A 14,114-nucleotide genomic window follows, 5' to 3' on the forward strand; every position below is an offset into this window, starting at 1 on the left:
GTATTATATGCTGGTCGCTGTGATGCTCTCTGTATTATATGCTGGTAGCTGTGATGTTTCCTGTGTTATGTCGTGGCAGCTGCGATGTTCTCTGTATTATATGCTGGTCGCTGTGATATTCTCTGTATTATATGCTGGTCGCTGTGATGCTCTCTGTATTATATGCTGGTTGCTGTGATGCTCTCTGTATTATATGCTGGTAGCTGTGATGTTTCCTGTGTTATGTGGTGGTCGCTGTGATGCTCTCTGTATTATATGCTGGTCACTGTGATGCTCTCTGTATTATATGCTGGTAGCTGCGATGCTCTCTGTATTATATGCTGGTAGCTGTGATGTTTCCTGTGTTATGTGGTGGCAGCTGCGATGTTCTCTGTATTATATGCTGGTCACTGTGATGTTCTCTGTATTATATGCTGGTCGCTGTGATGTTCTCTGTATAATATGCTTGTCGCTGTGATGTTCTCTGTATTATATGCTGGTCGCTGTGATGTTCTCTGTATTATATGCTGGTAGCTGCGATGCTCACCATGCTGCTCTCTGTATGGTTTATATACAGTGAGATGTGACTTCGGCAGCTGCATCATAATGTTTTGTCTGTGGGTTACTTCAGCTGCCCCTAAGGGGGCGACATTTAGCAATTTTCCCACACAAAAAAACTCTGCTGTATATTTGTAATAGATATACACATGCCTCGGTGCGCTCAACCACCCAAGACGTGTGTATGTCAGAGCGACCACACACACAACAGTGGTATATCTATCACCATCAAAATAGGGTGATACAGATAGAGAATAAGAGGAAAACTGTTTAATTTGAATTATGGTAGCGTCTGAAATCGCGCGAAGATGTAATGCTGCATGTGTATACGCTAAAAGTGGGTGTCTCAGTTCCTGCACATTCAGACGCACGGCTATGCACCATGCACCATGCAAGAAGTTTGCAGCGACATTAGTATAAGGTTACAGATGCAGCTGCGACAAAGGACACTGCAGCATCCCACTCAGAATCAGGCCCTATGAGAAAATAAGGTGCTGTTTAATTCTTTATTTCTGCAAAGCAATATCAATATTTTATATGTGTTGGGCGATCCTGGGAGGTTACCGGTGGTTACTAATCAGACGCAGATGTAGCATAGTATGGACGTGTTATTGGAAGGCTGCGAGTGTTGCTGAAAGTAGTTGCATAAACATTCAGGCCATACAGATGGATGAAATGCAACTTGTATATTGCTGGTGCAACCGATGGTGGCATCTAAAGGCAGACCAAGCGGTATTGCGGCATCTATAGACGGTAAACGCAGGCGTCTCAGTCCTTGCACATTCTAACACAGCTGTGCACCATGCAAGGGGTTAGAAATAGCCGCAACTGCATACATTAGAATCAGGCCTTATAAGGAGGGAGTATCCCATTCCATCAACAGACCCCGCCCTTTCCACAGAGCCCGCCCCCATTAGGGCTGCTATCAAAAATGTCCTGGTCTGGTTTACCATCCCAATCCGCCCCTGTCATGGCCACACCTCCCACGATTAGGCCACACCCTCTCTTTACCTGGGCCCAGTAGGGCTCTCTACATCTCTGCTTGTGGTTCTAGAAGTGCCGCAGGGCAGGCTTTCTGGGACCTGTAGTCCCACTGTGAAGAGCAATATTAGTACTATATTTAACACATTACCCCTGCACCCACTGCAGGAAAGAGCCTTAGACTCTGTAATCTTTTTTGGGGGGGGGCACTTTCCGAGGATTGCCCACCGGGGCTGATCAGTTTGGGGCTGGAGAATGATTTAGCATGGGGTCCTACGCTGTGTGTCTCCCTGCTATGGCAAAATCTCCCCAGCTGTGTAATTCAGGGGCCGATTCATCAACACTAAAATTACATTTTTTAGGACATTTTCCTTAATTAACGTTATTTTAGTATTCATGAAGAGACTGATATCACTGATATCTCCTGGCTAAGTCCCCCTGCGTTAATTTCCACACTCCCCATACATTAGTATATTAATACATTAGTACGGGGATATGGAAATTATGGTATTCATCAAATTCCAAAAATTATGTATTTTCGGAATTTGATGGTGTCACCATCCGCCATTGTGAGGTGGCGTATAGTAGGTAACACTTACCTGTATCAGCGTGCAGGTCCCCCAGCGTCTCCCTCCATCGCTCTGGCTCCGTCTGCTATGCTGGCATCATAAATAAAGTTTCTCTGGAGGTAATTAGGGTTAGAGCTGGCATGGAGTTCTACCTAATTACTGGGGGAATTCATCATTCCTCCTCCCTATAACTATCTATTCCCAAAAGCTGTGTTTTGTGCGATGACAGCTTATCAGGAAATATATCGTTATCCCTGCCTGCTCTAACTTACCGCAGCTGGAATCCGTGCTGCGCAGGCGCTGTTACATTCGTAAACACAGCGCATGCGCAGCACTGCTTACAGCGGTGGTAATTTTGTGTGTGTGTCTCCAACCCCCTCCCCCCCCGCTCACCTCCACCCCATCCCCGCACTTACCTGCCCGCTGCGGCGCCTCCGGTGGCTGGTCTGACATTGTGTTCTCCCAGCAGCCCACAGTACAGGTTATTATAATAGCGTGCTGTTCATACGGTGAGCGCTGGGGATTTGCCTTTTTGTTTCTATGCTTCTGATGACTAATGCGATGTAACGTGTAACGTGTAACGTGTAACGCGCCTGCTAGTAACATAACCATTGCTATAGGCTCAGCAGTCTGTAGAGAAGAACAATAAGAATTATACAGTTTTTATTTATGTTCTAATTTTAATGTTTAATCTACAGTATATGTACCAGCCGGTGTATTTATAATTGCGCTTAATTGTTTTATTACATTTATCCTTATTCCAGGCGCTTTGTTCGTTACCTGTTAAATATTGTACAATACAATGCCAACCAGCACTAGGGCACATAAAGTACAGACGTGCCCACATTATACCCAGCCTTCTGGTGCATTCAGCAGCCCTTCTAGTCGCACCATGACGTGGCACAACTTGGGTAGCGCTGAGCATATTTTTGTGCAACATTTTCCCTTAAAATGTGTATTATTCACAAAGTGCTGTGATAGGGCGCACATGTAGCTTCTGCTGAATAAAATGCGGCATGTCTGTATTCTGTGTGCGACTGCGGCTGTATCTGCATGTGAGACGCTACGTTACAGTGTTACATCCGCTGCAGCATGCCTGTATTCTGTGTGCGACTGCGGCTGTATCTGCATGTGAGACGCTACGTTACAGTGTTACATCCGCTGCGGCATGCCTGTATTCTGTGTGCAACTGCGGCTGTATCTGCATGTGAGACGCTACGTTACAGTGTTACAACCGCTGCGGCATGCCTGTATTCTGTGTGCGACTGCGGCTGTATCTGCATGTGAGACGCTACGTTACAGTGTTACACCCGCAGTCGCACACAGTATACAGGCATGCCGTAGCGATTGTAACACTGTAACGTAGCGTCTCACATGCAGATACAGCCGCAGTCGCACACAGTATACAGGCATGCCGCAGCGGTTGTAACAGTGTAACGTAGCGTCTCACATGCAGATACAGCCGCAGTCGCACACAGTATACAGGCATGCTGCAGCGGTTGTAACAGTGTAACGTAGCGTCTCACATGCAGATACAGCCGCAGTCGCACACAGTATACAGGCATGCTGCAGCGGTTGTAACACTGTAACGTAGCGTCTCACATGCACATATAGCCGCAGTCGCACACAGTATACAGGCATGCCGCAGCGGTTGTAACAGTGTAACGTAGCGTCTCACATGCAGATACAGCCGCAGTCGCACACAGTATACAGGCATGCCGCAGCCGTTGTAACACTGTAACATAGCGTCTCACATGCAGATACAGCCGCAGTCGCACACAGTATACAGGCATGCCACAGCGGTTGTAACACTGTAACATAGCGTCTCACATGCAGATACAGCCGCAGTCGCACACAGTATACAGGCATGCCACAGCGGTTGTAACACTGTAACGTAGCGTCTCACATGCAGATACAGCCGCAGTCGCACACAGTATACAGGCATGCCGCAGCGGTTGTAACACTGTAACATAGCGTCTCACATGCAGATACAGCCGCAGTCGCACACAGTATACAGGCATGCCACAGCGGTTGTAACACTGTAACATAGCGTCTCACATGCAGATACAGCCGCAGTCGCACACTGTATACAGGCATGCCACAGCGGTTGTAACACTGTAACATAGCGTCTCACATGCAGATACAGCCGCAGTCGCACACAGTATACAGGCATGCCACAGCGGTTGTAACACTGTAACATAGCGTCTCACATGCAGATACAGCCGCAGTCGCACACAGTATACAGGCATGCCACAGCGGTTGTAACACTGTAACATAGCGTCTCACATGCAGATACAGCCGCAGTCGCACACAGTATACAGGCATGCCACAGCGGTTGTAACACTGTAACATAGCGTCTCACATGCAGATACAGCCGCAGTCGCACACAGTATACAGGCATGCCACAGCGGATGTAACACTGTACCGAACCGTCTCACATGCAGATACAGCCGCAGTCGCACACAGTATATATATATATATATATATATATACATACATACATATATACACACACGCATATATATATAAACAAGTACCAATGTGCAAAAGTTACAATATAAAGTGTAGACCGTGCATGTGCATTAATGCAAATGAATACTTAAATATTAAAATATTAAAATAACTTAAGAGATAGTGATATCATAAAATATATAGTTTTAATAACACAAAGTTCCTCAGACACAAGAGGCAACCAACATACAATAATATCTATGCCACTGACAGATGTTTAAAACAGTTAGCATAAAAACAAGGATATTAATAAATATGTAAAAAGAAAGGGGAGGTGATAAAACAGGAATGGCTTATCTGGAAATGGAAAGGTAGGTTCACGGAAGGTGGAGTCAGGAGTTTCATACATATATATATATATATATATACACACACACACACACATACATACATACACACATACATACATAGTATACATACATACATATACATACACACATACATACATACACACATACATACACACACACATACATACATACACACATACATACACACATACATACATACATACATATGACACCACTAGTGGGCAATTTCCATAATATTTAAGATATCAATAAAGAACATATTTTGAATCTCATATCTGTGTTTAATTTAAAAGAACATATGAATATACACTAAATACTTTACCCGACACATATAAATGATGACGTGCAGACTAATTTATGTTTTTGAATTGTGAAGAAGACAATTTAAAGATGCACAAATTTTTGTAAAATTTTACTGTTTAGAATTTAATATTTCCTTTCCCAATTTTTTATTAAAAATGTGTCTTTTTTTAATTTTTAAACTTGCTGGTATATTATATGGAATTGATTGATTTAATTTTAGATGTTTGAATTAAAAGGTATGTTTTAATTTAGTGCACCTGATAGTGACACACTTTTTCTCCTTGTGTTATGTAATGTAACTTGTACCGTACCCAGTGGTAGCACCCCCTTGGATATACTGACATAAACTACTGTACATAATTGAATAGGGGTATCTTCATAATTTAATAAGCGACTTAGGGACCATAGGAACAGCTGTGCGATAGGAACATGTGTCTGTTAACTCTAGACTTGGTAAGAAAGGAACAGGGCCGCATTAAGGGGGGGGGGTCATAGACGGTTGTCCCAGGGTCCCCCACACACGGGGGGGGGGTTCTCAGTACTTAGAACCCCCCCTGATGGACAAATTTCCCCTTACAGTAGGCAAAGTGGGGGTGGAGCCAATACAAGCCCCACTCCCATATTATCCGCTAATCGTCGCAAGGGGGTGGGGTTTAATTATGTGAGGTGCCCGTCCCCATGACCAACCTGCAGCTGCTGCATAAAAATGCCAGTTTGTGTTGTGTACTGGGTATTGTGTATATATACTGTATATGTATGTGTTAAGGTGCATACACACACAACAATTTTTTGAACGATTATTGTTAAACGATAATCGTTTGAAAAAATTGTTCACTTTCTGAGTCAAACGATGAACGATTATCGTTCATGCGCGTTCACGTTTGTAGTGTGTAGTTCAGTCAGACTTGTCAACTGAACGATTTTCTTTAAGGGAATATGCAAAAATCGTTTGTAGTTCAAAAAAATCGTTCATTACACTTTAAAAAATCTGACAGATAATCTGACAGAAAATCGTTCATAAAATCGTTGGTAACAAAATCGTTGTGTGTGTGCAGCTTATTGTACGCTTACTGTGGATGTGTATGTATATATGTGTATGTATGTGTTAATTTGTATATATGTGTTAGTGTTAGGGGTGTGCACCGGCCACTTTTCGTGTTTTGTGTTTTGGTTTTGGATCTGGATCTTTCTTCGTGTTTTGGATCTGGATTGGTTTTGCCAAAACCACCCTTCCGTGTTTTGGGTTCTGGGTTTTGTGTTTTGGATCTGTATTTTTTTGAAAAAAAGCATAAAAACAGCTAAAATCACAGAATTTGTAGGTTTTTCTGCTCCTATGCTATTATTAACCTCAATAACCTTAATTTCCACTCATTTCCAGTCTATTCTGAACACCTCACACCTCACAATAGTGTTTTTATGTCCAAAAGGTTGCACCGAGGTAGCTGGATGACTATGCTAAGCGACACGAGTGGGCGGCACAAACACGTGACCCATCTAGGAGTGACACTGCAGTGGCAGACAGGATGGCAGTTAGAAAAACTAGGCCCCAAACTGTACATAATGCAAAGAAAAAAAGAGGTGCAAGATGGAATTGTCCTTGGGCCCTCCCACCCACCCTTATGTTGTATAAACAGGACATGCACACTTTAACAAATCAATCATTTCAGCGCCAGGGTCTGCCACACAACTGTGGCTGAAATGATTGGTTCGTTTGGGCCCCCACAAAACAAGCTGGCAATTAATGTGTCCCTGCACAAACTGGCTCTACGGAGGCAAGATGTCATCCTCATCCTCCTCATCCACCGATTCCTCACCCTCTTCAGTGTGTACATCCTCATCCTCACAAAGTATTAACTCGTCCCCACTTGAATCCACCACCACAGGTCCCTCTGTACGTTCTGGAGGCTGGTCTCCCTGGAAGAGCTGATAATTCATTTTGATGAACATCATCTTCTCCACATTCTGTGGAAGCAACCTCCTACGCCTTTCGCTGACAAGGTTCCCGGCTGCACTAAACACTCTTTCGGAGTACACACTGGAGGGGGGGCAACTCAGGTAAAATAGAGCCAGTTTGTACAGGGGCCTCCAAATTGCCTCTTTTTCCTGCCAGTACAGGTATGGACTGTCTGACATGCCTACTTGGATGCTGTCACCGATGTAATCCTCCACCATTCTGTCAATGGTGACAGTATCATATGCAGTGACAGTAGACATGTCAGAAATTGTTGCCAGGTCCTTCAGTCCGGACCAGATGTCCAAACTTGGTCCTGCCTGCCCTGCATCACCGCCAGCGGGTTGCTTAGGATACCTAAGTTTTTTCCTGGCAGCCCCAGTTGCGGGAGAAAATGAAGAAGGAGCCGTTGACGTGTCACGTTCCGCTTCAGCTGACAGTGTGTTCACCAGCAGGTCTTTGCACCTCTGCAGGCTTGTGTCGGCCGGAAAGAGAGACACCACATAGGCTTTAAACCTAGGATCGAGCACGGTGGCCAAAATGTAGTGGTCTGATTTCAACAGATTGACCACCCTGGAATCCTGGCAAAGCGAATGAAGGGCTTCATCCACAAGTCCCACATGCCGAGCGGAATCGCTCCGTCTTAGCTCCTCCTTCACTTTCTCCAGCTGCTTCTGCAAAAGCCTGATGAGGGGAATGACCTGACTCAAGCTGGCAGTGTCTGAACTGACTTCACGTGTGGCAAGTTCGAAGGGCTGAAGAACCTTGCACAACACGGAAATCATTCTCCACTGCGCTTGAGTCAGGTGCATACCCCCTCCTTTGCCTATGTCATAGGTGGATGTATAGGCTTGTATGGCCTTTTGCTGCTCCTCCATCCTCTGAAGCATATAGAGGGTTGAGTTCCACCGCGTCACAACCTCTTGCTTCAGGTGATGGCGGGGCAGGTTCAAGAGTGTTTGCTGGCGCTCCAGTCTTCGGCACGCAGTCGCTGAATGGCGAAAGTGGCCAGAAATTTTTCGGGCCACCCAAAGCGTCTCCTGCACGCCCCTGTCGCTTTTCAGAAAATTCTGCACCACCAAGTTTATTGTGTGAGCAAAACATGGGACGTGCTGGAATTTGCCCAGATGTAATGCCCGCACAATATTGGTGGCGTTGTCAGATATCACAAATCCCCAGGAGAGTCTAAGTGGGGTAAGCCACTGGGCGATGATTTCCCTCAGTTTCTCTAAGAGGTTGTCGGCGGTGTGCCTCTTACTGAAACCGGTGATACACAGCGTAGCCTGCCTTGTAACGAGCTGGCGTTTCTGAGATGCTGCTACTGGTGACGCTGCTGCTGTTGCTGCGTAAGGTGATACATCTACCCAGTGGGCTGTCACAGTCATATAGTCCTTAGTCTGCCCTGTTCCACTTGTCCACATGTCCGTGGTTAAGTGGACATTGTGTACAACGGCATTTTTCAGGACACTGAGGACACTTTTTCTGACGTTTCTGTACAGTCTCGGTATCGCCTGCCTAGTGAAGTGGAATCTAGACGGGATTTGGAACCGGGGACACACTACCTCCATCAATTGTCTAAATCCCACTGCACTAATGGCGGATACCGGACGCACGTCTAACACCAACATAGCAGTCAAGGCCTCAGTTATACGTTTTGCTTCAGGATGACTGCTGTCGTACTTCATCCTCCTCGCTAAGGACTGTTGGAGGGTCAATTGTTTAGTAAAAGTAGTGGTGTTCCTACTTCCTCTCTGGGATGATGAACGACTCCCAGCAGCAGCAGCAACAGCAGCAGCGGCAGCAGTAGGCGTAGCAATGCAGGATCCTCCGGAGGAATCCCGGATAGGAGAGTCAGTCATGCCAGTGATATGGCCTGCAGGACTACTTCCGATCCTGACTAAGGAGGAAATTGACGAGGAGGGAGTTGACGGTGTGGTTTGCAGGCGCTTGGATACAACAGGACAACGGGATTTAGGTGTCCCTGGACTGCTTACGGTCTGAGCCAAAGTTTCTGAACTTGACAGTAACTTTTTATGAACGCGCTGCAGGTGCCGTATAAGGGAGGATGTTCCTAGGTGGTTGACGTCCCTACCCCTACTTATTTCACCTTTACATATGGTACATATGGCAAGACAGTTGTTGTCCGGATTTGGATAGAAATATTGCCAGACCAAAGAGGTGGAATGTTTGGTCTTCTGCCCAGGCATGACCGTGATGGGCTTTTTCATCCCACGGACAACAACTGTCTCCCCCGGAGCCTGATTTAAACAAACCACATCACCATCAGAATCCTCCTCGCCAACTTCCTCCTCAGCGCCAGCTACACCAGTATCCTCATCCTGTTGTACTTCAACAGTGACATCTTCAATTTGCATATCAGCAAGTGGACTGTGGGTGCTCCTTTCAGCACTTGCAGGGGGCGTGCAAATGGTGGAAAGAGCCACCTCTTCCCGTCCAGTGCTGGGAAGGTCAGGCATCGCAACCACCACCACACTTGGACTCTCCTTGGGGATTTGTGATATCTTCTTAGAAAGCACAGTTCTTCGCTGTGCTTTTGCCAGCTTAACTCTTTTGATTTTTTTAGTGGGAGGAGTGCTTCCATCGTCATGTGAAGCTGAACCACTAGTCATGAACATACTAGGGATCGACCTTAGCCGTTCCTTGCCACTCCGTGTCGTAAATGGCATATTGGCAAGTTTACGTTTCTCTTCAGCTGATTTAAATGTCTTTTTCAAGGTCATTTTCCTGAACTTTGCCATTTGGGATTGTATGTGCCCTCTACTATGACATTGGGCATCGGCCTTGGCAGACGACGTTGATGGCATGTTATCGTCTATGTCATGACTAGTGGCAGCAGCTTCAGCACTAGGAGGAAGTGGTTCTTGATCTTTCTCTATTTTATTTTTATCGGAGAAAGTTTGGTCCTCCATTTATGTTATATCGATTTGATATATACGTGCGGCTAAACACAGAAAATAATTTTTTTTTTGGTTTGGACTGGAGTGTACTTTGTGGGTTACAGCACCCTTTAACGGTCAAGCCAGCCGGCCCTTTACTTATGACACAGGCGCACTCTTGGCACTACTTTGTTGATGCACGTGCGGCTACTGCGCACACAATTCACACAGAAAATAATTTTTTTTTGGTTTGGACTGGAGTGTACTTTGGGGGTTACAGCACCCTTTAACGGTCAAGCCAGCCGGCCCTTTACTTATGACACAGGCGCACGCTTGGCACTACTTTGTTGATGCACGTGCGGCTACTGCGCACACAATTCACAAACACAGAAAATAATTTTTTTTTGGTTTGGACTGGAGTGTACTTTCGGGGGTTACAGCACCCTTTAACGGTCAAGCCAGCCGGCCCTTTACTTATGACACAGGCGCACGCTTGGCACTACTTTGTTGATGCACGTGCGGCTACTGCGCACACAATTCACAAACACAGAAAATAATTTTTTTTTGGTTTGGACTGGAGTGTACTTTCGGGGGTTACAGCACCCTTTAACGGTCAAGCCAGCCGGCCCTTTACTTATGACACAGGCGCACGCTTGGCACTACTTTGTTGATGCACGTGCGGCTACTGCGCACACAATTCACAAACACAGAAAATAATTTTTTTTTAGGTTTGGACTGGAGTGTACTTTCGGGGGTTACAGCACCCTTAACGGTCAAGCCAGCCGGCCCTTTACTTATGACACAGGCGCACGCTTGGCACTACTTTGTTGATGCACGTGCGGCTACTGCGCACACAATTCACAAACACAGAAAATAATTTTTTTTTTGGTTTGGACTGGAGTGTACTTTCGGGGGTTACAGCACCCTTAACGGTCAAGCCAGCCGGCCCTTTACTTATGACACAGGCGCACGCTTGGCACTACTTTGTTGATGCACGTGCGGCTACTGCGCACACAATTCACAAACACAGAAAATAATTTTTTTTTGGTTTGGACTGGAGTGTACTTTCAGGGGTTACAGCACCCTTTAACGGTCAAGCCAGCCGGCCCTTTACTTATGACACAGGCGCACGCTTGGCACTACTTTGTTGATGCACGTGCGGCTACTGCGCACACAATTCACAAACACAGAAAATAATTTTTTTTTGGTTTGGACTGGAGTGTACTTTCGGGGGTTACAGCACCCTTTAACGGTCAAGCCAGCCGGCCCTTTACTTATGACACAGGCGCACTCTTGGCACTACTTTGTTGATGCACGTGCGGCTACTGCGCACACAATTCACAAACACAGAAAATAATTTTTTTTTAGGTTTGGACTGGAGTGTACTTTCGGGGGTTACAGCACCCTTAACGGTCAAGCCAGCCGGCCCTTTACTTATGACACAGGCGCACGCTTGGCACTACTTTGTTGATGCACGTGCGGCTACTGCGCACACAATTCACAAACACAGAAAATAATTTTTTTTTGGTTTGGACTGGAGTGTACTTTCAGGGGTTACAGCACCCTTTAACGGTCAAGCCAGCCGGCCCTTTACTTATGACACAGGCGCACGCTTGGCACTACTTTGTTGATGCACGTGCGGCTACTGCGCACACAATTCACAAACACAGAAAATAATTTTTTTTTGGTTTGGACTGGAGTGTACTTTCGGGGGTTACAGCACCCTTTAACGGTCAAGCCAGCCGGCCCTTTACTTATGACACAGGCGCACTCTTGGCACTACTTTGTTGATGCACGTGCGGCTACTGCGCACACAATTCACAAACACAGAAAATAATTTTTTTTTAGGTTTGGACTGGAGTGTACTTTCGGGGGTTACAGCACCCTTAACGGTCAAGCCAGCCGGCCCTTTACTTATGACACAGGCGCACGCTTGGCACTACTTTGTTGATGCACGTGCGGCTACTGCGCACACAATTCACAAACACAGAAAATAATTTTTTTTTGGTTTGGACTGGAGTGTACTTTCGGAGGTTACAGCACCCTTTAACGGTCAAGCCAGCCGGCCCTTTACTTATGACACAGGCGCACGCTTGGCACTACTTTGTTGATGCACGTGCGGCTACTGCGCACACAATTCACAAACACAGAAAATAATTTTTTTTTAGGTTTGGACTGGAGTGTACTTTCGGGGGTTACAGCACCCTTAACGGTCAAGCCAGCCGGCCCTTTACTTATGACACAGGCGCACGCTTGGCACTACTTTGTTGATGCACGTGCGGCTACTGCGCACACAATTCACAAACACAGAAAATAATTATTTTTTTGGTTTGGACTGGAGTGTACTTTCGGGGGTTACAGCACCCTTAACGGTCAAGCCAGCCGGCCCTTTACTTATGACACAGGCGCACGCTTGGCACTACTTTGTTGATGCACGTGCGGCTACTGCGCACACAATTCACAAACACAGAAAATAATTTTTTTTTTGGTTTGGACTGGAGTGTACTTTCGGGGGTTACAGCACCCTTAACGGTCAAGCCAGCCGGCCCTTTACTTATGACACAGGCGCACGTTTGGCACTACTTTGTTGATGCACGTGCGGCTACTGCGCACACAATTCACAAACACAGAAAATAATTTTTTTTTTGGTTTGGACTGGAGTGTACTTTCGGGGGTTACAGCACCCTTAACGGTCAAGCCAGCCGGCCCTTTACTTATGACACAGGCGCACGTTTGGCACTACTTTGTTGATGCACGTGCGGCTACTGCGCACACAATTCACAAACACAGAAAATAATTTTTTTTTTGGTTTGGACTGGAGTGTACTTTCGGGGGTTACAGCACCCTTAACGGTCAAGCCAGCCGGCCCTTTACTTATGACACAGGCGCACGCTTGGCACTACTTTGTTGATGCACGTGCGGCTACTGCGCACACAATTCACAAACACAGAAAATAATTTTTTTTTTGGTTTGGACTGGAGTGTACTTTCGGGGGTTACAGCACCCTTAACGGTCAAGCCAGCCGGCCCTTTACTTATGACACAGGCGCACGCTTGGCACTACTTTGTTGATGCACGTGCGGCTACTGCGCACACAATTCACAAACACAGAAAATAATTTTTTTTTGGTTTGGACTGGAGTGTACTTTCGGGGGTTACAGCACCCTTTAACGGTCAAGCCAGCCGGCCCTTTACTTATGACACAGGCGCACGCTTGGCACTACTTTGTTGATGCACGTGCGGCTACTGCGCACACAATTCACAAACACAGAAAATATATTATTTTTTTAGCACTTGGGGGGAGCACCCCTGATGGACAGAGCACCCCCTGGACAACACTACAGCACCCCTTTAGGACTGGGACACTGCACAGGACTTTGGAGTGGACACAGCCCCTATGGAGAACTGACTGCACAACACAGTCCAGCCAGCCCCTATGGACTTTGAAGTAGTGGACACAGCCCCTATTAACAACAGCAGCACAGCACAACACAGCCAGCCCCTATGGACTTTGAAGTAGTGGACAACAGCAGCACTACACTACACTACACTACACAGCACTAACTCCCACCCTCCCTCTTCACTGTCCACAGCCGAGTGAGAAAATGGCGCCGACGCGGGTACCTTATATAGGATCCAAAACCCGCGAGACTCGGAAGGCGGGATGATGACGTTTTGCCTCGATGTCAGATCCGAGTCAGGCGGGAAAAGTCGAGCCTGACTCGGATCGGACTCGGATCGGGGGGGCTCGGGGGGGTTCGGATTTCAGAAATCCGAACCCGCTCACCCCTAGTTAGTGTGTGTATATAGTTTTACTGTGTATGTATAAGTTATTGTGTATGTATGTGTTTATGTGTGTACACCGTATGTGTGTTAGTGTGCATGTAATATAAACGCTTGCTACATATATATGTGTGTGTGTTTGTGTGTTTAAGCATGTTTAACATGGGAATAAGCACTACTGGGAAGCTAATTATACTATTGCTGTTATTGGTACTAAACCTAGATAGGAGACAATATTGTGGAGTAATAAATTCAGCATGTACTGTACTGAC

The sequence above is a fragment of the Taudactylus pleione genome, unplaced genomic scaffold (assembly GCF_031769625.1).
Source record: "Taudactylus pleione unplaced genomic scaffold, aTauple2 ptg000257l, whole genome shotgun sequence".
Taxonomy (NCBI): domain Eukaryota; kingdom Metazoa; phylum Chordata; class Amphibia; order Anura; family Myobatrachidae; genus Taudactylus; species Taudactylus pleione.